Below are 23,689 nucleotides of genomic sequence, written 5' to 3'. Positions count from 1 at the left end.
CACAGAATTTTGTATCCAGCAAAACTGTCCTTCAGAAATGAGTGAGTGTTTAAAATATTTTCAGACAGACACTGCGAATAGGTACCAAAGTGAGCACTACAGGGAGCTAGGAAAAGACAGGAGAGAGAGTTTGGAGAAGAGTGCAGAAATGAAGAATATCAGGAAAGGGGAGAGAGAGAGAGAGAGAGAGAGAGAGAGAGGAGAGAGAGAGAGAGAGAGAGAGATATGACACATAAAACTAAAAAGACAAAATTGTAGAAGAAAGTACCGTCTTTACAGCAATAATGTTAAATGTTAATGGGTTAACTTTCCAATCAAAAGACATAGACTGGCAGAATGGAATGAAAAAGATGACCCATCCATATGCTGTCTACAAGAGACTCACTTTAGACCCAAGGACAAAAATAAGTTGAAATGAAAGGTAGGAAATAGTTCATGCAAATGATGACCAATCAAAAGGGTAGTAGCTATACTAATAAAACAAATTAGACTTAAGATGAAAAACAATTAAGAGAGACAAAGAAGGACACTATGCATTAATGAAAGGGACAATTCATTAAGAACACATAACAATCATAAATATTTATGCACTGAGCCAGAGTGCCCCAAGATACATGAGGCACACACTGACAAAACTGAAGGGAGAAGTAGATACCTCTACGATAATATTTGGAGACTTCAATACACTGCTCTCATCAAGGGATAAAACATTTAGACAGAGGATTAATAAGGAAATTGAGATGTTGAACAGTACAACAAATGAACTAGACTTAACAGATATTTACAGAACATTACACCCCACAACAGGATTTACATTTTTCTCAAGTGCTCATGGATCATTCTTCAGGGTAGACTACATGTTGGGTCACAAAGCAAGTCTCAATAAATTAAAAAAAATTGAAATTATAGAAAACACTTTCTCAGATCATAATGGAATGAAGTTGGAAATCAGTAATAGGAAGAAGGCTGGAAAATTTGCAAATATATGGAGGTTAAACAGCACACTCTTAAAGACCCAGTGAGTCAAGTAAGAAAATACAAGAGAGATCACTAAATATATCAAGGCAAATGAAAATGAAAGCACAACATATCAAAGCTAATGAGATGCAGGAAAGGCAGTGCTGAGAGGGAAATTTATTGCCCTAAATGCTTACATTAAAAAAGAAGGAAAGAACAAAAGTTGAAGAATTGTCTGTTCACCTGGAGGAACTAGAGAAAGAACAGCTTACTAACTTCAAAGCAAACAGAAGGAAAGAAAAACTAAGATTAGAGGAGAAATAAATGATATTGAGAACATGAAAACAATAGAGACAGTCAAGCAAACAAGAAGTTGGTTATTTGAGAAAATAAAAAAATCAATTGATGCCGTGCCAATTTGAAACTAATACGTACCCCAGAAAAGCCAAGTTTTAATCCTGATACAATCTTGTGGGGACAGCCATAAGAAAAGACATTTCTTTTAATCCTTCAATATTGCAGAACAGAAAATTTGATTAGATTATCTCCACAGAGATGTGGGGTGCCCAGTTGTGTGTATGACCTTTGATTAAATGGGGATGTGACTCCACCCATTCCAGATGGATCTTGCTTAGTTTACTGGAATCCTTTAAAAGAAGAAGCATTATGGAGAGGACTCAGAGCTGGAACAAATGCTGAAGCTTGGAGAACAGAGCCGACAGAGAAAGTGGATATAGATGTATGGAAATCAAGCCAGAAATGGTCTAGATGTTAAACAAAGACTCACAGAAATAGCCAGAACCTGAAGAGAAGAAAGCTCTGGTGCTGGTGGATGCTAAACTTAAGAGATGAAACCCAGAGTTTTGTTCTGGATTAGCTAAGTGTATGTCCACAGATGCTTAGAGAGGAAACCACTTGCATCAGAAGCTGGAAGCAATGGAATGAGAAACAAGGACCAGCAGATGCCAGTAACATGGCTTCCTAAATCACCCTTCCTTGAGCCAAGATATCTTTCTCTTAGTTTTGACATTTTCTTGGCACTAGAACTGTAATTTTATAACTTATTAAATTTCCTTTTTTAAAGCCATCCCATCTCTGGTATTTTGCATTCTGGCAGCTTAGCAAACTAATACAAACCCTTAACTAGGATGACAGAAAAAGAGAGAGGATGCAAATAAATAAAGTCAGAAATGGGAGAGGGGGCACAACTACCGACCCTGCAGAAATAAAGAAGCTAATGAGAAGATAATATAAGCAACTATAAGCTAATAAATCAGACAATGTAGATGAAATGGACAACTTCCTAGAAAAGCATGAACAACCAACACTGACCAGAGAAGAAATAGATGACCTCAACAAATTACCACGAAGAAAGAGATTGAATTAGTGATGAAAAAATCTCCCAAGAAGAAAAGTCCAGGAACCATATGTTTTCATATATGAATTCTACCAAGCATTCAAAAAAGAATTCATACCAATCCTGCTCAAACTCTTCAAAAAAATCGTAGAGGTGGGACAGTTACTTAGCTTATTCTATGAAGCCAACATCACTCTAATAAGAAAGCCAGAAAAAGATACTACAAGAAAAGAAAAATTAAGGCCAATCTCTTTAATGAATATAGATGCAAAAACCTCAAAAAATAATCACAAATCAAATCCAACAGCACATTATAGAATTATACACCATATCAAGTTGGATTTATTCCAGGTATACAAGCTGGTTCAGCAAAGGAAAATCAATTAATGCAATATGTCATATCAGTAAATGAAATTGGAAAACCACATGATGATCTTGATTGTTGCAGAAAAGAAATTTGACAAAATTCAATGTCTTTTCTTGATGAAAAGATGTCAAATGATGGGAATAGAGGGAAACTTCTTCAATATGATAAAAGACTATATGAAAAAATAAGATCAGAAACAAGACAAGGATGCCCAACTGTCACCATTGTTTATTCAACATTGTGCTGGAAGTTCTAGCTAGAGCAATTAGACATGAAAAAGAAATAAAAGGCATCCAAATCAGAAAGGAATAAGTAAATATTTCACTGTTAGTAGATTACATGATCCTATATGAAAAAAATTCTGATTAAAATGTACAGCAAAGCTACTAGAGCTAGTAAGTAAATGCTAAAGTGGCAAAGCTTTCAGCAAAGTGGCTGAAGATCAACAAGATCTTCAAGAAAAAAATCAGTACTATCTCTATACACTCATAATGAGCAATTTGAGGAGTAAATAAAGAAAAAAAATCCATTTACAATAGCAACCAAAATAATAAAATATTTAGGAATAAATGTAACCAAGGCTACAAAAGACCTGTACACATAAAAGCACAAAAAATTGGTAAAAGAAATCAAAGAAGATCTAAATAAATGGGAGGATATGCTGTGCTCATGGATTGGAAGACTAAATATAGTTAAGAGGTCAAGTCTGCCCAAATTGAGTTACAGATGCAATGCAACATCAATTAGTATCCCAACAACTTACTTTGCAGAAAGAGGAAAACCAATAACCAAATTTATTTGGAAGGGCAGGGTGTCCTGAATAGCTAAAAGTATTTTGAGAAAGAGGAATGAAATGGGAGATCTCACACTACTATACTTTAAAGCATATTACAAAGCTACAATGGTCAAAACAGCATGTTACTGGCATAGAGATAGATATACTGACAAATACAATTGAATTGAGGGTTCAGAAATCTACCCTCTCATCTATGGCTGATAAGGCGGTCAGGTAAATTCAACTGGAACAAAGAAGCCTTTTCAATAAATGGTGTTTGGAGAACTGGATATCCATACCCAAAAATAATGAAAGAGGCCCCTATCTCACACCTTCTACAAAAATTAACTCAAAAAGGATCAAAACCTGAATATTAAAACTAGGAATATAAAAATTTTAGAAGAAAATGTGGGGAACTATCTTAAAGATCTTATGGTATGACATGGTTTTCCAGACCTTATACCCAATGTGCAAGCAATGAAAAAAGAAATAGATAAATGGGATGTCCTCAAAATTGGACACTTTTGTGCCTAAAGTACTTTTTCAGGAAAGTACAGAGGCAGCCTATACAATGGGAGACATTATTGGATGCCACATTTCAGATAAGGGTTTTATAACCAGAATATATAAGGAGATTATATATTACAACTATATATATTATTACTATTATATATTACAACAATTATGGATTACAACTCAACAACAAAAAGACAAACAACCCAAATAAAAAAAATGGGTAAAAGGCATCCACAGACACTTTTCCAAAGCAAAAATACAAATGGCTTAAAAACATAAAAAGATGCTCAACTTCACTGACTATTGTGGAAATGTAAATCAAAGTCACAATGAGATATCATCTTACACCATCTAGAAGGGTCATTAAAAAAAAAGTAGAAAATTACAAGTGCTAGAAAGTAGGTGGAGAAAGAGTCACATTCATTCACTCTTGGTGGGAATGTATAATGGTGCAACCACTCTGGAAGGCAGTTTGGTGTTTCCTCAGGAAGCTAAGTATATATCCAGGAATGCCATTACTAGCCTTATATTCAGAGGAACTGAAAACAGGGACACAAACATTTTGCACGCAAATGTTGATAGCGGCATTATTCACAATTGCCAAGAGATGGGAACAGCCTAAATGTTCATCAATGGATTAGTGGATAAACAAACTGTGGTATATACATATGATGGAATAGTATGTAGTGGTAAGACAGAATAAAACCATGAAGCATGCAACAATGTGGATGAACTTTGAGGACATTACGTTGAGTGAAATTATCCAGAAACAAAAGAACAAGAACTGTATGATCTCACTAATATGAACTAACATTAATGAATGGACTCTGAGTTGAAGTTGAGGGCACAGGTTATCAGGTGATAGAAAGAGGGTACAGATCAGGCATGTGATGCTGAAGGAGTATAAAATGTTCAACAGAATTGATTGTACATTCCCAGAAATGAATAGCACAATACTATCTGATGGTAGCACAATACTGTAAGTACAATGAACAAAGATGAGTGTGAGTATGGTTGAAAAATGAAGGCTAGGGGCATGTATGACACCAGAATGGAAAGATAGAAGATAAAGACTGGGACTGTATAAGTTAGCAAAACCTAGAGTAGTCAATAATGGTGAGTAAATGTACAAATATAAGGATGTTTTTACATGAGGGAGAACAAATGAATGTCCACATTGCAAGGTGTTGAAAAATGGGATGTATATGGAAAAAATACAATCAATGCAAACTAAAGTCTATAGTTAATGGTAACATTGTAATATGCTTCCAGTAAAACAAAGACAATATACCAAAGCTAAATGTCAAGAGGGGGCATAAAGGAGGTATATGGAATTATTGGTGGTATTGTTTCTCCTTTTAATTTTAATTTTTATAACTTTCCTTTTTCTTTCTTTTCAGAAGAAATGGAAATGTCCTCATATATGATTGTGGTGGTGAATGCCTAACTATGTGATTATACCAGGGACTATTGATCATTAGTAGACTATTGATCCAAACTTAGGAGGAATTGTATGGTGTGTGTTCTAGTTTGCTAGCTGCCTGAATGAAATATACCGGAAATGGAATGGCTTTTAAAATGGGGAGTTTAATAAGTTGCTAGTTTACAGTTCTAAGGCTGAGAAAATGTCCCAGTTAAAACAAGTTTATAGAAATGTCCAATTTAAGGCATCCAGGGAAAGGTACCTTGGTTCAAGAAGGCTAATGACGTTCAATGTTTCTCTCTCAGCTGGAAGGGCACATGGTGAACATGGCGGCATCTGCTGGTTTTCTCGTGGTTCTACCAAAAGGAACTCCCTCCAAAATGTTTCCTCTTTTAAAGGATTCCAGTAAGCAACTCCACCTTCAATGGGTGGAGACACACCTCCATGGAAATCATCTAATCAAAAGTTACCACCCACAATTGGGTGGGTCACATCTCCATGGGGACAATCAAAATGCTCCCAGCCAGCAATATTAAATGAGGATTAAAGGACATGCTTTTCTGGGGTCCACCACAGATTCAAAACAGTACAGTGTGTGACTTAAATTGTTTGAAAAATGAACAGAAAGATACAAATACTGGAAAAAGGTGAAGAGAGGGATGTACCTATTCATTGTTGGTAGGGAAGTAGAATGGTGCATTCCATCTGGAGGGGAATGTGTTGGTTCCACAGTAACCTAAGTGTGGGGTTGCCATATGATCTTGCAACCCCATTATTAGATATATATTTGGAAGAACTGAAAGCCGGGACATGAATGAACTTTTGCACGCTGGTATTTATGGCAACAGTATTTACAATTTACAGTGGATGCAGGTGGCCTAAGAGTACATTGAGGGGTGATTGAGGGGTGAACTATGGTGTACATACTCAATGGAATATTGAGTGACTGCAAGAAGAAATGAATTTGTGAGGCATGCAACTAGGTGAATGAAACTTGCGGACAGTATGTTGAGTGAAATGTCAAAAATGAAAAAGACAAACATTTTAACATCTCACTAATATGAGCTAACTATAATGTACAAATTCTGAGAACTGAATCTGAGTGCACAGGTTATCAGGGGAAGGCTTAGTGTAAAGATTCCCAGATTGTAAGCTCTTACAGTAGTCACATCTATTCCTGTGTAGTAACTGTTATTTATAAATTCTGAGATATGGAGTGCTTTGTTTATAACCTGGTTGTTCCCTGGAACTTTGGGCATTTGCGTGACACCTGATACTCAGCTAGAGTTCTGCAGCTATGAAAGTCAACATTACTCCCAACAACAACCGTTTAAAAAGCTGAAAAAGAAATCAGAATTCAATTAGAGATATGAATAAAGCAGATCTGGTTAGGCCTAAGGTAAATAAGATGAAAGGGTAAAGGATTATATTGACTGTGTTTTCAAACTTCAACTTCAGTGTGAGACCAAAGGAAGAGATGTTTATTTGGCGCAAAATTTATATTTTTTGTATCACACTATCTAATTTAATTTGTATGATCAGTTTATTTGAACACCATAATTACATGGAAACTTGAATTAGGGAGTGAGAAGTTGTTGGTTTGTACAAGTTGATGTGATACCCTGATACATCCCAAAGTAATTTGGGCAGAGAATAAAAAAGTTTTTGCAAAGCACCTTTGAATGACTTGGGAAAATGTGGAAATATGAAACTTCCCCACCTGAAATTCCTAATATTCTGGCAGGCACTGGGGACAACCAATTTAATAGGCCAAGCCTTCGATCCTGGGGCTTGCCCTTATGAAACTTATTCCTTCAAAGAAGAAGGTAAGCCTATTTAGAATTATGGATGAGTTACCCCCAGAGGACCTCTTCTGTTGCTCAGATGTGTCCTCCCTCTCTAGGTCAACTCGGCAGGTCGGCTTACTGCCCTCCCCACTATGTGGGACCTGACTTCCATGGGTGTAAGTCTCCCTGTCAATGTGGGACATGACTCCTGGTGATGAGCCAGGACCTGGCATTGTGGGATTGAGAAAGCCTTCTTGACTAAATGGGGGAAGATGCATGAAACAAAATAAAGTTTCAGTGGCTGAGAGATTTCAAATCAAGTCGATAGGTCATTCTGGAGGTTATTCTTATGCATTATATTATTATCAAGCTAGTATTATGATAGAGGTTTCTTTTATTGCCAGGAACAAGCAAGAAAGTAAAAAGAGAAGGGAAAAAGCAAACACCATTCCCAGAGTTTGCAGATTAGCCTGTGTGAGCACTGTTCTTGAGTTTAACCATACAGTGAGTTTAGGGAATAGCTCCGTAAGAGCTGCCTTCTACATACAGAGAAAGGTCTCAGTTGGTGGGTCCCTAAAGACACCACCAGAAAAATTGGACCAGAGAGACATGTTCCCTTATGTGCATACAGGTTACTCTGCTCACTTTGGAAACTGGACCAGGTATGTGCACTGTAAGCAGGGACTTTCTCTGTGTGGGTCTTATGAGGGGATGGGGAAGGAACCTACCAGGGCACCATGAAGTTGTATAGCTTTTAAGTGACCTTTTCTTGATTTGACACTTGCCCTGTTAATGCCATCCTTTAACCATTTTATAGAGCTTTGAGAAAGATGTTCCTGCCATTTCTTGCTGGTTAAAAGATTCTGTGAGGATGGGGTGGGGAGTGGAGGGTGCATTTGGATGAAGCCCTGAAGTGTTCCACTCCACCATATTGATGAGTAATTTTTTATTGAATTTCAGGCATTTTGAATTTCATCTTGTTGGATGCTAGATATTTTTGTATTCATATCAATATTGATGACCTTTTTCCTGAGATGTGGTTAAGTTATCTGAAAACTTTTTTTTTGAGACTTGGTTTTAAGCTTTGTTAGGTGGGATCAGAGCTGCATTTATTCTCAGGTTAATTATTTACCTCTAGTGAGCTGAGACTCTTCTTAGTACTCAGATTGATGGTCTGTGAATTATGAGGGGTTTCTATTGTGGCTGTTGTTAACAGGCAGTATATCTATCCCTCTGTGAACTCCAAGTACTGTTGCTTCTAATCCTTTCAGTTAGTCCTTGCTCAGTGAAGGGTCAAGGAGGTCTTGAGGGAATCTTCAGCACATTTCTGGTGTTCTTTTTCTTTGCAGCTCTTTTATGTGGTTCTCTGTTCCATGAACTCTAGATGCTTTTATTTTCCCAGCTCCGTCCTTTCATTTCAGGGAGATTGCTGGGCTCTACCTGTGTTTCTGCTCCCTGTCGCTATAGCCTGGAAACTTTCTCTAAGATAGGTCTCCCCATGTTTGTTTCCTGTTATCTTAGAATCACTTTTTTTTGATACCTTATGTATAATGTCTTAAGAGTCATTATTTTGTATATTTTTTGCCCAGTTTTTCAGTTGTTCAAGGAGTTGGATAAATTCATCCCCTGTTACTCCATCTTAATCAGAAGGAGAAATTCTTGTGCCATTTTATACAACAACTTTTGTAAACATGGCCTGTTAAAAGCTGATTCCAATGAACAACTTAGTTTATACTGGGAGATGAGAAACTTTTAATATTTTTGTTTATGCACATGGCAGCATCTCATTGATTCTCTCAGCAGCCTTGTGACAATGATGGGGACAAGTAGGAATGATTCTTTGATGCATGAGATCACTGAAGCACAGAGTTGCAAATTAACTTGCTTCAAAATTCACAACTACTCTCCAAAACTATGCTATGATCTAGAATTCAAGAATCAGATTCTAGTGAACATTGTCCTACATCAGGGTACTCCAGAGATGTTTAAGAATAGAATTATATTCTGAGTCATTTGGAGAGTTTTAAAAAAATTGTAATCCCAACTTCTTAAGAATATGAAACTTCCCTTTTGTCCTCTTCACCCTTTTTGAAACAGTATTCTCCTTTTAGTTTGGCTCTTTTTTTCTTCTCTCCCTCTTAATTTCTCAACTACAGTCACTGGGGGATCTGCTGCAGAAGTATCGGGATGGGACAAGTATAGCAATAGACCTACTATAAGTGCTTCTAGGTCAGAAACCAGATACCAAAATGGAGACTATATATTAGGAAATTTCTGAGTCTTGAAGGACTGGGGCATTAGAGATGCTACGACAACAAGAATTCAGGCAGATGGACAAATGGGAAAGGTGGGTGCCAGGATCTTGAGAGCAAGACAGAACCGGGTCATAAAGTTAGTGTTTCAACAGAAAGCTCCAGAATACTGTGTTGGAACTCATAAAACCGCTCCTTCTTAACAGTAGAATTGGTGGTAAGGACTGTATACGTGGAGATGGATCTTCAGGTGGAGCCAAATGTTCCTATTCTATAGAGAGGAGTAATTCGTTCATTCATTCACTTATTCATTCATTCAATCAGTGACAATATATCGAGAACCTGTTATGTGCAGAGGTTTGAGAAACTGGCAAACCTGACATAAATTGAGAAGGAAATTATGTCTGTTTCTAGTCCCTGTTTTTCTCTTCCTATTTTCCCTCAATAAGCTTTGGAAAGAGTTCCATTTGGGTCTCAGTTAAAGCCTCTTTGAAATGATTTTATTGTCCTCCTCTTGTTTTTTTTTGAATGTGGATGGCATAAGGAAAGATGGCACTTAAAAATTCTTCTCTGAGTGCCTTTGGAAACACTTATTTGAAGGTGATTTAGTTGCAGTACTCCATGGAAGATGAGTAGAATGGAAGGACTGGCAGATCCTTTTCACACCACGGATTCTATTTGTGTCCACTTTGTAGTCTGTTTTTATGGTTGCAATCCAACTTTATCTCTCTAGTTTAGGTTGTATTTAGTAGCATCCTACATCTGAGTCAGGAAGGATATGAAGAGGTCTTGCTGTGGGATGCGTAATCTGTCCAAACACAGTCTCCTGTGTGTGGCATATTTCTCAGGGACTGGAGCCTAGCCATGCTTAAAATTTTTTAATCCTTCTCTCCCTCTCTACATTCACTCTCTGCCCTCCGTACCTGTAACCCCCCTCTCTGTTCCCCCCTTCCCCCTCTTGTTGTAGACCGCCCATTTCCGTAGCTCACCACTAAACCGCAAGCCTTCCTGTTATCCTCTATACCTAACCTAAGCCCTCAGCCTAGCAACTGCCTCCTGCCTTGTGTGATTGGCTGTCCCTTCCTGACGTGTGCGCCCAAGACTCCACCCCTCCCCGAGAGTACTTAAGCCCCACGCTTACCCCGCTCTGGGTCGTCCGAGCCCCGGGGTCTTCGGACCCCAGACGTCTCACTCCTCGGGTTCCCGGGTGGCCCATCCCGGAGTGTAACAATAAAAGCTTTAACCCGTATCTGGCCTCAGTGAAGACTTTACTCGCGACCGCCGGCTGGGGAAAGCGCCGGCTTCAGCTTACCCAGGTTAATTCCCTGCGAGCTCGCCCCAAACCCACCCAGTGTACCGGTCGCGCGGCCCGGCTGAAGCTATCAGCGGCACCTGTGTCACTTAAGAGGTTACAAGAAAGGCATATCTTGATTTGCTGTTGAATAAGTGGGACACACACATTTACACACTCTCAGAGTAAATTCTAACTCATCAGTTGGAGCCGTGGGGTATGTAAACAGGCATAAGGAAATCCCCCATAGGCTTACAGGATGGGGAGAGCCACCCTTTTCCCATGTATTAGCAACAGTGGCAGATGGCAGCTTTCTCCCCCAATAATCACCAGATGGCATATAGCTATGCCCCTGGCACAGGAAGAAGAGAACTGGGTTGATCATGTATTTTCTACACTTAAGCTCCTCTTATTTGATTGCAATTCGTCTGAGCTATTGTCCATATGTCTATATGTCTATGTTAGAGGAACTTAAAGAAAGTGACTGGAACTTTTTGTGGCTGCAGAGAGCATTCATTTTAATTTCATTACTAGGATATTCTACCAGCTAGTAATTTGCTAGTCTGTTGAACAGTCTTGTAGATTTCTATTCCCTTGAATTCTGAGCCCATGATATCTGCTTGTATCCTTCTCTGACCTATTCTAAAATCTCCTTTATATAGCAATTTTCAGGAGTGATAAAATTTCCAGAGAACAGAAATTAAATCTTTTGAGTAGCAGATGTTTTATTGTAAAATTTAAAAATAAACTTTTTTATTGGTTAGTATGGCATAGTATGCTAAACATAATCTAAACATTTTCTTGTCAGGGAAATCAGGTACAGTTGATAATTTATGGAAACAAAAGAGAGTAAAGGCAGAACGGATCTTAATTCTAGAGACCATCCTGGAATAAATGTTCCCCGGGACTTTTTAAGATGTAAGTAGATTTCCCTTTTCTTTTTTTGTATGCTTTATGGCTGGGGTCACATTTCATTCTTTTTCCCATGCGAGTATACCATTATTGCAGCACCATCTGTTGAATTTTGTTTGTTTGTTTTGGGAAGTGCATGGGCTGGGAATAGAACTCAGGTCTCCTTATGGCAGATGAGAATTCTACCGTTGAACTAACCTTGAGCCCTGCCCCAGAGTTCCTTTTAAAACAAGTTATAATGATTGAATGGGAGTGAGGCAACTAATGTTTTAACCAAAATCTAATTTTAAGAACATTAATCTGAAATGTTTCAGTGAATCCAAAATATTGGGGTCCTGAATGATAATTAGACATAAAGATGCGCCTTTTTTTCATCTATCTATGGATGATGGGTTAATTTCTCTCAGATTTCCTCTCTTGCATGAAATATATAGTAAACTGAATTTATAAAGATGAAATGTGGTATATGGAAAAGCTGCTGTGTCACCAGCAATACTTTCCAAGCTGCTTTTATGTGAAGACTGACCTTTTATTTTGTGGCTCCATCCCTGCTCACCAACTGGCCACAGTTCCTCCTCAGAAGGAACTCATTTGTGTTATAGCTTATCCTCATTATTTCTTACTGGGTCATAGATTTAAATGCACATGAAGGCAGTTTTTATATTTCAATGTCATGTAGGTTACATAGGAAAGCAGTGCAATTTAAGACATAATGGGCTGATGTTTTGCCAACAAATTGTCTGAAATTCTACCAAATAGGGACAAGATTAAAATTTATCTCTGTGAAGACTCAGATAAGGGCAAGGGAGGAGATAGGGGAGGCACAGAGGTAAATTTAATGACACGATAATAAGTGGTGTAGTACAGGCATGACCAAAGCCAAAAGGGAAGAAAGGGGGAAATTTTAACTCTTTCTAGAAACACCAGAGAGACTACCATAGAAGTGTTGGTGATATTTGAGTTGCTCTGAAAGATGAACAAGAATATGACAGGTGGGAAAAGGCAAAAGGGAATTGTAGGGAAAAGGAACAAAACCAGCACGTGGCATAGAGTGTGGGAGACCATGGTTGGGTTGGGGAGTGGTGACAACCAGCGAGCAGCTCTATGCTAACGCTGTACACATTCCCTTTATTCCAGGCTAATGTCTACTAAACGTGCAAATTAATCTTTTCATAATCATTCTTTGACTCTATATGTGTTTCCTATTGCTGCTGTACCTTACAATTTAGTGGCTTAAACTAATACTCATTCACCCTACATTTCTGAAGGTCAGATATCCTAAAATCTAGGTGTTGACATGGCTGTATTCCTTCTGGAGGCTCTGGAACCTAAAAAACCTATTTCCTTGGTGTTTCCAGCTTCTAGAGGCCAATCCTTGGCTTGAGACCCTTTCCTCCCATCCCTCTGACCTCTGTTTCCATCCTATCATCTCCTTCTCTAACTCGGACCCTCTTGCCTCCATCTTATAAAGACCCTTGTGATTATATTGGGCCCACCTAAATAATCCAGGATAATCTCCACATCTTAAGGTCCTTAAATTAATCACATCAGCAGAGTCATTTTTGCCATGTAAGTGAACATATTCACAGGTTCCAGGGATTAGGACATGGACATCTTTGGAGGGCCATTATTCTGTCTTCCAAAGATATTATAGGAGTTAATTACCTTAGGCCTCAAAGGACAGAGGCTGAGTGAATTTGTGTAGCTAGTGTGTGCAACACAAATAGCGTCTTTCTTGCTATTCATTAGTTGACTTTCTACAGCTCATTATGTCAGTCACCCTTTCATGAGCCAAGATCATCAGCTGTGACCATCAAAATACTCTCAGCTTCTCCATTAGTGACTCTCATGACACCAATCCTTGCCATGTGACAAGTATTTCAGGAGTACCTATTGTCTTCTTCCCTTTCACCACCAAAGTTCTGGAAAGAGGAATCAATACTTAAAATCACCATTGATTCATCTCCCTTCCATTCACACTTCAAACCAGGAAAAGCTGGCACCTCTCTGGGCCAGTTTTCTCACTGGGTCCAGGTCCCTTATTTTGTAGTCCCTCTCCAATCCCTCTCAAGCTTTAAATCCCCATGGCAACATACCATCTCTTCTTCAGTGAGCTGATTCCCTTCACGTCATTAGCCCCTACTCAATTATGTTTCTTCTAGGATCCCGAGCTAAACTGTCAGTCCAATCAGCGTGTTGTGACAAGCTCAAGTTCTGAATTCAGCAGAACTTTTTTGGCTTTGTGGAATTCCACTGAGAAACGATTCAAGCTGATAAGGAAGGCTGCTCCTATGTCCCAGGGAGGCTTCTCTCCTGATGCTGGGCTGCATGCTGATTCACTTCCCTGGACTGAGAAAGTGAAATATCATCATCTCAGGATGGAAGGATTCAGAAACCCCAGCACAGATGGCCCTGAAGCAGCCTGGCTTCTGAGCAATCCAAGTAACTAACAGCTTTCACTTTTATGTTATGTATTTACTTTTCACTTAATCAATTACTGCTGCTGGGTTGAAGAAAAACAACACACTATCTAACCAGAGAAAGAGAGCAGTTTCCCTTAGAGAATAATTCAGTATCCTATTAAATATTTTGAATTGCTTTAAAAATGGTTCAAGCCTGGATTTTTGTGTTTTTTTGCAATTTGGTTTATAGTAATCACTGAGAGGGATCTGGTTGATTTGGCTTCAAAAGCTTCTTCTGAGTATCCTTTTGCGGGGAAGGGGTCTTTTGGAGAATGGTCTTAAAACAAAGTTTAAGAGGGGCAGTGTTGTCTCAGCTGTTGTTAATTGGTGATAAGTGAACACTAATATAACTTCATTCATTTCTCTGTTCATTCAATATATTTACTGAGGCCCTTTAATGTGCCAGGGTCTGTGGTGTGTATACACATGAATCAGACACAATTAGGCATTCAATGGACTTCCAATCTCGTAGAATAGACAGAAATATAATGTTTACAATGAAGGCAAAATTGGAGGAATCCATTATTATATCATCAGGAAATGGAGGAGCACGACTTCATGTTTTGTAAGCTTTTACCCAGAGTAGTTGATATATGGATGAAAAGGCATTCTGCAGAACCTGGTATTATCTATACACTGGTTCAACAACCTCCTAAGTGTTTATTGAGTAGCTACCATAAGCCAAGAACTCACTGATGGTCAAGAATTGATGCCTTGAATGCTCAAATAAAAGGAGATCAATTACAGGAGATACAAAGGAGGAGATTTTTTCATGTCAAATAAATAGAGAGTAGGGAAATAAAGGGATAGTGAATATTCAAGGGAGTTTACTTTAATATTAAATATTTACCTGGTAAGGATTGAAAGCATTTCCATGCTCTGGTCAGGCTTAACAAATTTGAAATGGTAACGCCATAATGTAAAAGCAAGAGATTTCTTTTGTGGCCTTTCTTGCAGAATTAAAAATAGAATAGGTGAAGTACTGATATTCTAGGAATTATAAATCCCTGGGGAAAAGCTTAATTTCTCAAATGCATCCATATTTCATGAGAAATAAGAGATGCTACTTTTCCTAAAACTCAATTATTTCAAACCAAAGAAGCCCATAATTTAATAATGGGAAAAACGAATAACACAGAAGAAAAACGGACAAAGGATAGGTATAAGCATTTCACAGAGAAAACAGAAAATGCACATACCCTTGACCTAGTAATTCCACATCTAGAAATTTATCATTAAGACGTGTGTTCAACAAAGTTATGTACAAATATGTGAGTAGAGTTTTGTTTCTAACAGCAATATCAAAATGTATCTATCAATTGGAGGTCATTTAAGTAAATTATGGTTGATTCAGATTATGGAATATTATGCATTATTAGAGAGAAAGATGCAAAAGCATTTGGACCAATACAGAAAGATCTATATCATTAAAAATTGAGATGCATGGAGGAAGATGGTAGAGTAGGGAGTCCAGGACTTGGTCCTTCCACCAGAACAATATTAAATAGGCAGGAACTGTCTGAAATAACTATCTTGAAACTCCAGAGGCCAGAAGAGCACTGTTCAACTTTCAGGGAAGAGCAGGAGGAAGAGTCTGATAAATTGTGGGAGAAAACAGCAAATTGTTCTCAGTGTAGAGGCTGCTAGTACACATCCCATACTTTTGCAAGCTGGCTGCCGTGTGGTCCAGCCCATGGCTAGCTCACTAGTGACAGAAAAGGACATAAAAATCCTCTTCACCAAGACTAGGGGTGGACATGGCCAATTACTGATCACGAATTCTGATTAGTGACTTTGGATCTCTGGGGACCCAGCCTCTGAGTGTGGCCCTTATTTCAACCTGCCACGACAAGGACTATGGCAGAGAAATGTAAAGATGCTGTGCTTCCTCAGGACTATGGAAGACAGTTAAAGGGCTGCATTTACTGGGCAGGCTAGGAAAGCTCAGCTTTGGGGAGCCATGAAAGAAACTTTTGCTGCCATTTCTGGTCCTTTTCCCAGGGCACTTTGGAGCCAGTCTGTGCTCCATTTGTGGGTCTCTGGCCCAGTTTTGACTGGGAAAGACTGACTTAGGAAAGCTCTCTGCAGGGTGCCCGTCCTTCCAGGATTTTCCCTTCAAGAAAAAGGATCTGGAGAAATGAAAGGAGTGTATGAACCTACAGAGGCAGATAATCTGGGGCAAAGTTTTGTCGGCTTCAAATACCCAGGAGAGGGAGTACTGTCTCCTCAGAAACAGAGGGGACAACCAAACTGCTGTGAAAAAGGGAACCCCAAAATAACTAACAAGCAAAACCCAGGGCAAGGGGGGCAATGGCAGACTCTAAGACAGTGGCGACTGGGCTCATGGTACAAGGGAACCCACCATCACCTCTGCCCGTGGGGTCCTCCAGGATGGTTGCGGGGCAGCCGGCCATGGCCTGCAGTGGAAAGGCAGCAGCCTCACAGCTCCAGGGCTGCCTGCCCAGGAGCTGACCAGTTGTCAGTGAGTGAGCTGTCCCAGGCCCTGAGCACCAACATCCTGTGAACTGTGTGCAGCTGCAACGAGACCCTGTCCAATAGCCCTGCCCTCAACATGCAACTAGTCAAGAGCCAATGCCTGCAGGATGGCATAGTAAATCCAACTATAAGAAAAGATTTGAAAACTGTCCTGAAATTCTACTGTTGTCCAATTGAAGGATGCCCGAGAGGCCCTGATAGACCATTTTCTCAATTCTCTTTTGTAAAGCAGCACTTTATGAGAATGCATGCTGAAAAGAAGCATAAATGTAGTAAGTGCAACAATTCTTATGGTATTGAATGGGACTTGAAAAGACATGCAGATTGTGGCAAGACATCCCAGGGCACACGTGGCAGTCCTTACGTCAGCAGAACTGCCTTGCAGCCATACAGCTATGGAACTGGCCATATGATCCCTGCTGAGCACTAGGACCCACCTAGTAAGAAAAGGAAATGGAGAAGTCCATGAACAAGCAGAAATTGTCAAAAAAAGACTATCGAAACATTGCTTGATAAACCAACCTCTATACCAGACACTCAAGATCCAGAAACGGCAGAAATAAAGCTAGTAGCTTCCTTTGAAGACTGTTGCAGCTTTAATGCCAGAAAACAGACTCTTACACCACCTCCAACATATCCTCAGAAGTTGCTTTTTCCAAAGCCCAAAGTGGCTTTGGTTAAACTACCTGTTATGCAGTTATCTCCTATGCCTGTCTTTGTCCCTACTACAGCCGACAACTAGGCCCAGCCCGTGGTAGTGGGTGTGGCTCATCAGGGCTCTGCCACAGGCACCATTCACTTACTTACCTTTTTTGTAGGAACCCTGATCTTAGGCCTAGATTTAGAGGCTATCTTAAGGAGAGTCTGCCTCTCAAAAATTGTGAATCCCATAGTTGTGGAGCCAATTAGTACAGGTGTTCAAGAGAATTGAGTGAAAATCCACCTACTGCTTTACTACAACTAGGGAACACATGTCAGAACAACATTTCTTCTATCAATGCACAGACAGATGTATCTTATGCCTCACCAAGCTTCATGCCTTTTGCACAGTGGGCTTCCGCAGACTCCTCTGTATTGTCTTGTTTTCAAACCGATTTGAAGTTTGGTTCTCAAGTTTCACTTCCTATTAGTTTCATACTCAAACACTGCTACCTGGTTCTAAAGTAACATCATCTATAGCTTAATGCTTTTTAGATGCTTGTTTCCAGTCAGGTGGGATCTCCAGAGAAACTCAAACCCATGGAGTGCAAAGTTCCACAAATGACCATGTACACATGGCCAAACAATATTGTGTGGAGACATCTTTGCGAATGCCTGTTCATCATACAGGATTTCTACAGACCATATTATAAGCAACAATTTAGTAGCAGAGACTGTAACTCATGGTTTGTCACTTCAGAATGATCCTAAAACTTTAAATCAAGAAATTGAGAAATCTGAACCAATTATAAACTTTAGTGAACCCTACACAAAAATTAACTCAAAGTGGATCAATTACCTAAATATAAGAACTAGTACCATAAAGCTTCTAGAAGAAAATGTAGGGAAACATGTTCAAAACCTAGTAATAGGAGGTAGCTTTCTAAACTTCATACCCAGAACACAAGATACAAAAGAAAAAATGGATAAATGGGAACTTCTCAAAATCAAATGCTTCTGTACCTCAAAGACTTTGTCAAAATGGTGAAGAAGCAGCATACTCAATGGGGGAAAATATTTGGAAACACATATTGGACAAAGATTTGATTTCATGTATGTACAAAGAAATCATACAACACAATGACAAAAGAACAAAACACCCAATTATAAAATGGGCTAAAGATATTAATAGGCATTTTTCTGAAGAGCAAATACAAATGGCTCAAAAGCGCATGAAGAGCTGCCCATTTTCATTGGCTATAAGGGATATGCAGATCAAGACTACAATGAGATACCACTTCACACTTATAAGAATGACTGCTATAAAACAAACAGGAAACTATAAATGTGGGAGAGGATCTGGAGAAACTGGAACACTTGTGCACTGCTGGTGGGAATGCATAATAGTGCAGCCACTATGGAAGACTCTTTGGCGGTTCCTTAGGAAACTAAATATCGAGTTGCCCTACAATCCAGCAATACCCAGAAGAGCTGGAAGCAATGACACAAACTTGGTATATACCCAGAAGAGCTGGAAGCAATGACACAAACAGACATTTGCACACCAAAGTTCACAGCAGCATTATTCACAATCACCATAAGATAGAAACAAACCAAATGCCCATCAACAGACAAGTGGATCAACAAAATGTGGTATATACATATGATGGAATATCGTGCAGCAGTAAGACAAAATGATGTCCTGAAGCACATGACAAGATGGATGAGCCTTGAGGACATAATGCTGAGTGAAATAAGTCAGACACAAAAAGATAGATACTCTATGATTCCACTTTAATGACCAGCATGAAGGTCATAAAATATAGCGGACTTAGAGATACATAGAAGCTAGAGATGGGTGAACCATTAGCTACTGAAATTGAACTCCAATGTAAGGGAATAGATAGGAATGAAGGCAGTTCTCTAGTGGGTCTATAAGTAATATTACCATATTGAAAATGAATAAGATTGAAAGGGGTTGTATAGACCGTCATGTCCCACTGGTTCACACTAGAAATATGAATTAGTTCTTGCAAAAATTACTTCACAGATATGATTCGTGTACAAAGAGTGTTTAAAAGTCCAGGGTAGAGGGGGAAAACTGCTATTGCATGCTATAAGCTATGTTAAAAAGGAAACCATCAGCACTACCACAGCAACAGCAGAAGTAAATAACGGGAACAAGTGTTAAAACGAGGTTTAGATTTCCTATTGGGCGAGGACATATTTATTGGTTTTCCTTCTCTTGGGAACAATGAAATTATCTAGAATTGAGAATGTTGATCGACTGTGGACTTTCAGCACTAGACATGATGCCTGATGAAGGCAGGTGGCTGAAGGATGCCCTGACTATGAAGTAAATTGGTGAATGATGGTGTTTACTTATGAATGAAGGTTGTGCTGCTACAAAAAGGAAAAATGCCATGAGGCAGGCAACGATGTGAAATAACATTTGGGACATTTGCTGAGACAAAATAAGCCTGAAACAAAAGAACAACAGTGGTATGGTCACCTTTAGAAAATGCTTATAAGCAAACAGGGGCCTAGATTGTAAGCTTGTAGAGCAGACACATTAAGTCCGGAGTGGTGATTATTATTTCTGGATGTTGAGAGACTGTTTTATAACTACAACCTGATATTTAGAGATAAGAACGAAGCTGACCAGGTTGGGGTTAAAGTAATTCAGAATACAAGGGAAAGGAAGACAGTGTCTATATTTTAGAACCACACATGCGCTTTGAGACCAATGGAAAAAAGTTTTATTTGGTTTGAAACTAAAATTTTCTGTAGCACATAATCTAATCCAACCTATCTGTATAGCTCATGTGAACAACTGAAACACAGGGAGACCGGAATAAGAAAGAGATACTTTAATCCTGTGTAGATTATTGTAATGCTTGGAAACATCCTAGAATATAATAAGCAGATAATCAAAAAGTATTGGCAAAGTCCCTTGAGGGATGGGAGAAAGAATATGGAACTATTAAACTTTACCATCAGGGAATCCCCTGCTACTATGTCAAAATTTAAGGATACCCAAATCAATAGGCCATGGCCTCAATCATGAAGCATACTCTTGTGAAGCTTATGTAGATAGTGGAGAAGCTTAGACTACCTACAGGCATGCCTAAGAGTTACTTTTCGAGAACTTCTTTCATTGCTCAGATGCGGCCTCACTTTCTCTAAAATCCCAACTCTGCAAGTGAAAACACTGCCCTCCCCACTATGTGGGACAAGACATCCAGGGATGAAAGTCTCGTTGGTGACATGGGAGATGCCTCCCCAGGATGAATCCAGACCTGACACTGTGGGATCAACAATTCCATCCTGATCAAAAGGGGGAAAACAAGTGTAACTAGTAAAGTATCAGAGGCAGAGAGAGTTCAAATAGAGTCGAGAGGTTTCTCTGGAGGTTGCTCTTGCACAAGTTCAGTCAAACCTTGCTACCTATCACAACCTGCCAACCCCAACCAGGATCATTCCAGCCAATTCTAAAGAAAAGAGGGCAATTTATAAGATTCCACAAGGATTCCACGCAGTATAGTAACTTTCCAGAAACCTACAACCTCCAGATGCGTCCCTGGTCCAGATAAGTCCTGAAACCTAGCCCAGCCTCTCCAGAACATCAGATAGTTCCATCTCCCTACCCCATATTAGTAACAGACCCTTCCAATATGAAAAATTTAGAATGGCCATAGCCCAAACACCCCCAAAGAGAGGGATGGAGAGTTCAAAGATGATGGTGGAGTTATACGGAGAAGATAGGATTTAGCAAATGAATATGAATGCTGAATCATTGAATTGATATCTCTTTTAGTCTCAGTGTTTTAGAGCAGCTAGAAGTAAAAACCTAAAATTGTGGAATTATAACCCATGTTAAACTCTGAACTATGTTCTACAACTAGTTGTGGCACTGTGTTTTAAAATTTATTGCTTTTTGGTATATATGTTATTGTTCACAAGAAAGAAGGAAAAGAAGTAATTGTGATGATAAAAAAATATTTAAGCCCTCTAGCCTCCTATATCTATATTCTGGAGCAGCTAGAAGGAAAAATCTGAGAGGATCATATGGTAGCCCATGATAAACTCTGGGATCTGCCCTGTAACTACTTGTTGATGAGTGCTTTGAAAACTGTTGCTTTTTAATTTCTTTGCTCTGTTTATATGTTATACTATACAATAAAAAAGTAAAACAAAAAACAAAAAACAACCTTCAGTGAGCAGAGTTTTTTTCAGTCTCAGATGTTCAAACTCAATTGGGAGAGAATGAACTCAACAATATGAACACTGAACCAGTCTTGGAATCATTGGACATAGAGACCATGTTGACTTTTTACTTGCGGACACCTCTGCTCAGTCCTAAAGCTGTAGGGGAAATGCTAACACTTTGGGCCTTGAAGTGTTTGATACACAGACACAGACAGACTTAAACTTTTTAGACAGCAGCCCTCATATGCCTCTGGGCAGTATTCTGAACTACTCCAGCTTTTCCATGAGCACGGATGCATCTGACACAGAAACCCAAACAGAAGGTATTTCCACTAAAAACCTACCTGCTCTAGAAAGCAAAGTTCAGTTGAGCAGTACAGAAACATAGACTATGAATTCAGGTTTTGAAACCCTGGGGAGTCTGTTTCTTACCGGCAGTGAAACTCAAACGGCCATGGGTGACTTCCTTCTGGCCAGTTTGGCCTGGAACACGATGGAGTCTCAGTTCAGCTCTGTGGAAACACGGACATGTGCAGAACTACACAGTCCCCAACTTCTAAAAGCGAAGTCCACAGGTGAGATGGCATTTCCAGTTTTCTTCTGGATTTAGAAAATGAGGAATAGGGCAACAGTATTAACTGTTGAATGTAGTTGTTTATGCAGTTGCTTAGATTCTTTGAAGGTCTTTGTCTTTTGTACCTGTAAACATGAAATTTGTGTATAAACATGAGTGTGTTATCAAGTGTATGATGCTGATCTAAAAATTATTGTTTTTGCATTGCCTACCATTATCCCTTCAAAACCAGTCATTCTTTATAACAAATAAATTGATTCTACATTTTTAAAAACAATATTAACCATTTAGCTGAAGTCAAACTTAGCAGGTGCTAAGTACAAAATTTTCAAATCTTTAAACATTTTTTGTTGGAGTATAACATATTAACATACTTAATTTAAATTGCGCTTATAATATATTTTTAACAGTGCTTGTTAGAAATTTCTGTTTCTCAATAGTAACATTAAAAATGGATTTACATCAAAACACTTACATGGTTTAAGACTCATGTTGCCTACAGCTTCATCTGCTTTGCCGTCTTTCTCTTCTGATTTGAAGACACAAAGGAAAACTGTAGTTGTCTCTTGAGTTTTCAAATAGTTTTCTTGTAGTCAACTTCTCTATATGAGCTGTTATTGATATCATTGTAAGTGTACAGTATTTTATTTTATTTTATTTTATTTTTTTTTAATTTTTTTTATTAATCAAAAAAAAAGAAAAGAAATTAACACAACATTTAGAAATCATTCCATTCTACAAATGCACTCAGTAATTCTCAGTATCATCACATAGATGTATGATCATCATTTCTTAGTACATTTGCATCGATTTAGGAAAAGAACTAGCAAAACAGCAGAAAAAGATATAGAATGTTAATATAGAGAAGAGAATTAAAATAATAATACTACTAATATATATATATATAAAAAGGAAAAAGAAAAAAACAAAAACAAAAGATACAAACACACAAACAAACAAACAAAAAACCATATTTCAGGTGCAGCTTCATTCAGTGTTCCAACCTAGTTACATTACACTTAGGTATTATTGTGCTGTCCATTTTTGAGTTTTTGTATCTAGTCCTGTTGCACAGTCTGTATGCCTTCAGCTCCAATTACCCATTATCTTACCCTGTTTCTAACTCCTGCTGGTCTCTGTTACCAATGATATATTCCAAGCTGATTCTCGAATGTCGGTTCACATCAGTGGGACCTTACAGTATTTGTCCTTTAGTTTTGGGCTAGACTCACTCAGCATAATGTTCTCTAGGTCCATCCATGTTATTACATGCTTCATAAGTTTAGTCTGTCTTAAAGCTGCATAATATTCCATCGTAGGTATACGCCACAGTTTGTTTAGCCACTCGTCTGTTGATGAACATTTTGGCTGTTTCCATCTCTTTCAAATTGTAGATAATGCTGCTATAAACACTGGTGTGCAAATGTCCGTCTGTGTCTTTGCCCTTAAGTCCTTTGAGTAGATACCTAGCAGTGGTATTGCTGGGTCGTAATCCATTCTGCCATTCTATGTCTTTTGATTGGGAAATTCAGTCCATTAACTTTTAGTATTATTACTGTTTGGATAATATTTTCCTCTACCATTTTGGCTTTTGTATTATATATATCATATCTGATTTTCCTTCTTTCTACACTTTACTCCATACCTCTCTCTTCTGTCTTTTCGTATCTGA

At 38.7% G+C, this 23,689-nt stretch overlaps 1 pseudogene; it reads left to right on the top strand.

Moving 5' to 3' along the window:
• The window catches only part of LOC143655462 (ATM interactor-like), a 38,247-nt pseudogene extending 16,194 nt beyond the window's left edge, over positions 1 to 22,053 (top strand).
• The last annotated feature ends 1,636 nt before the right edge of the window (positions 22,054 to 23,689 follow it).

This window comes from Tamandua tetradactyla, chromosome 14 (genome assembly GCF_023851605.1).
Source record: "Tamandua tetradactyla isolate mTamTet1 chromosome 14, mTamTet1.pri, whole genome shotgun sequence".
NCBI classification, from domain to species: Eukaryota; Metazoa; Chordata; class Mammalia; order Pilosa; family Myrmecophagidae; genus Tamandua; species Tamandua tetradactyla.
Note: the sequence above shows the minus strand (reverse complement) of the source record. Positions and strands in the feature narration are given on the sequence as shown.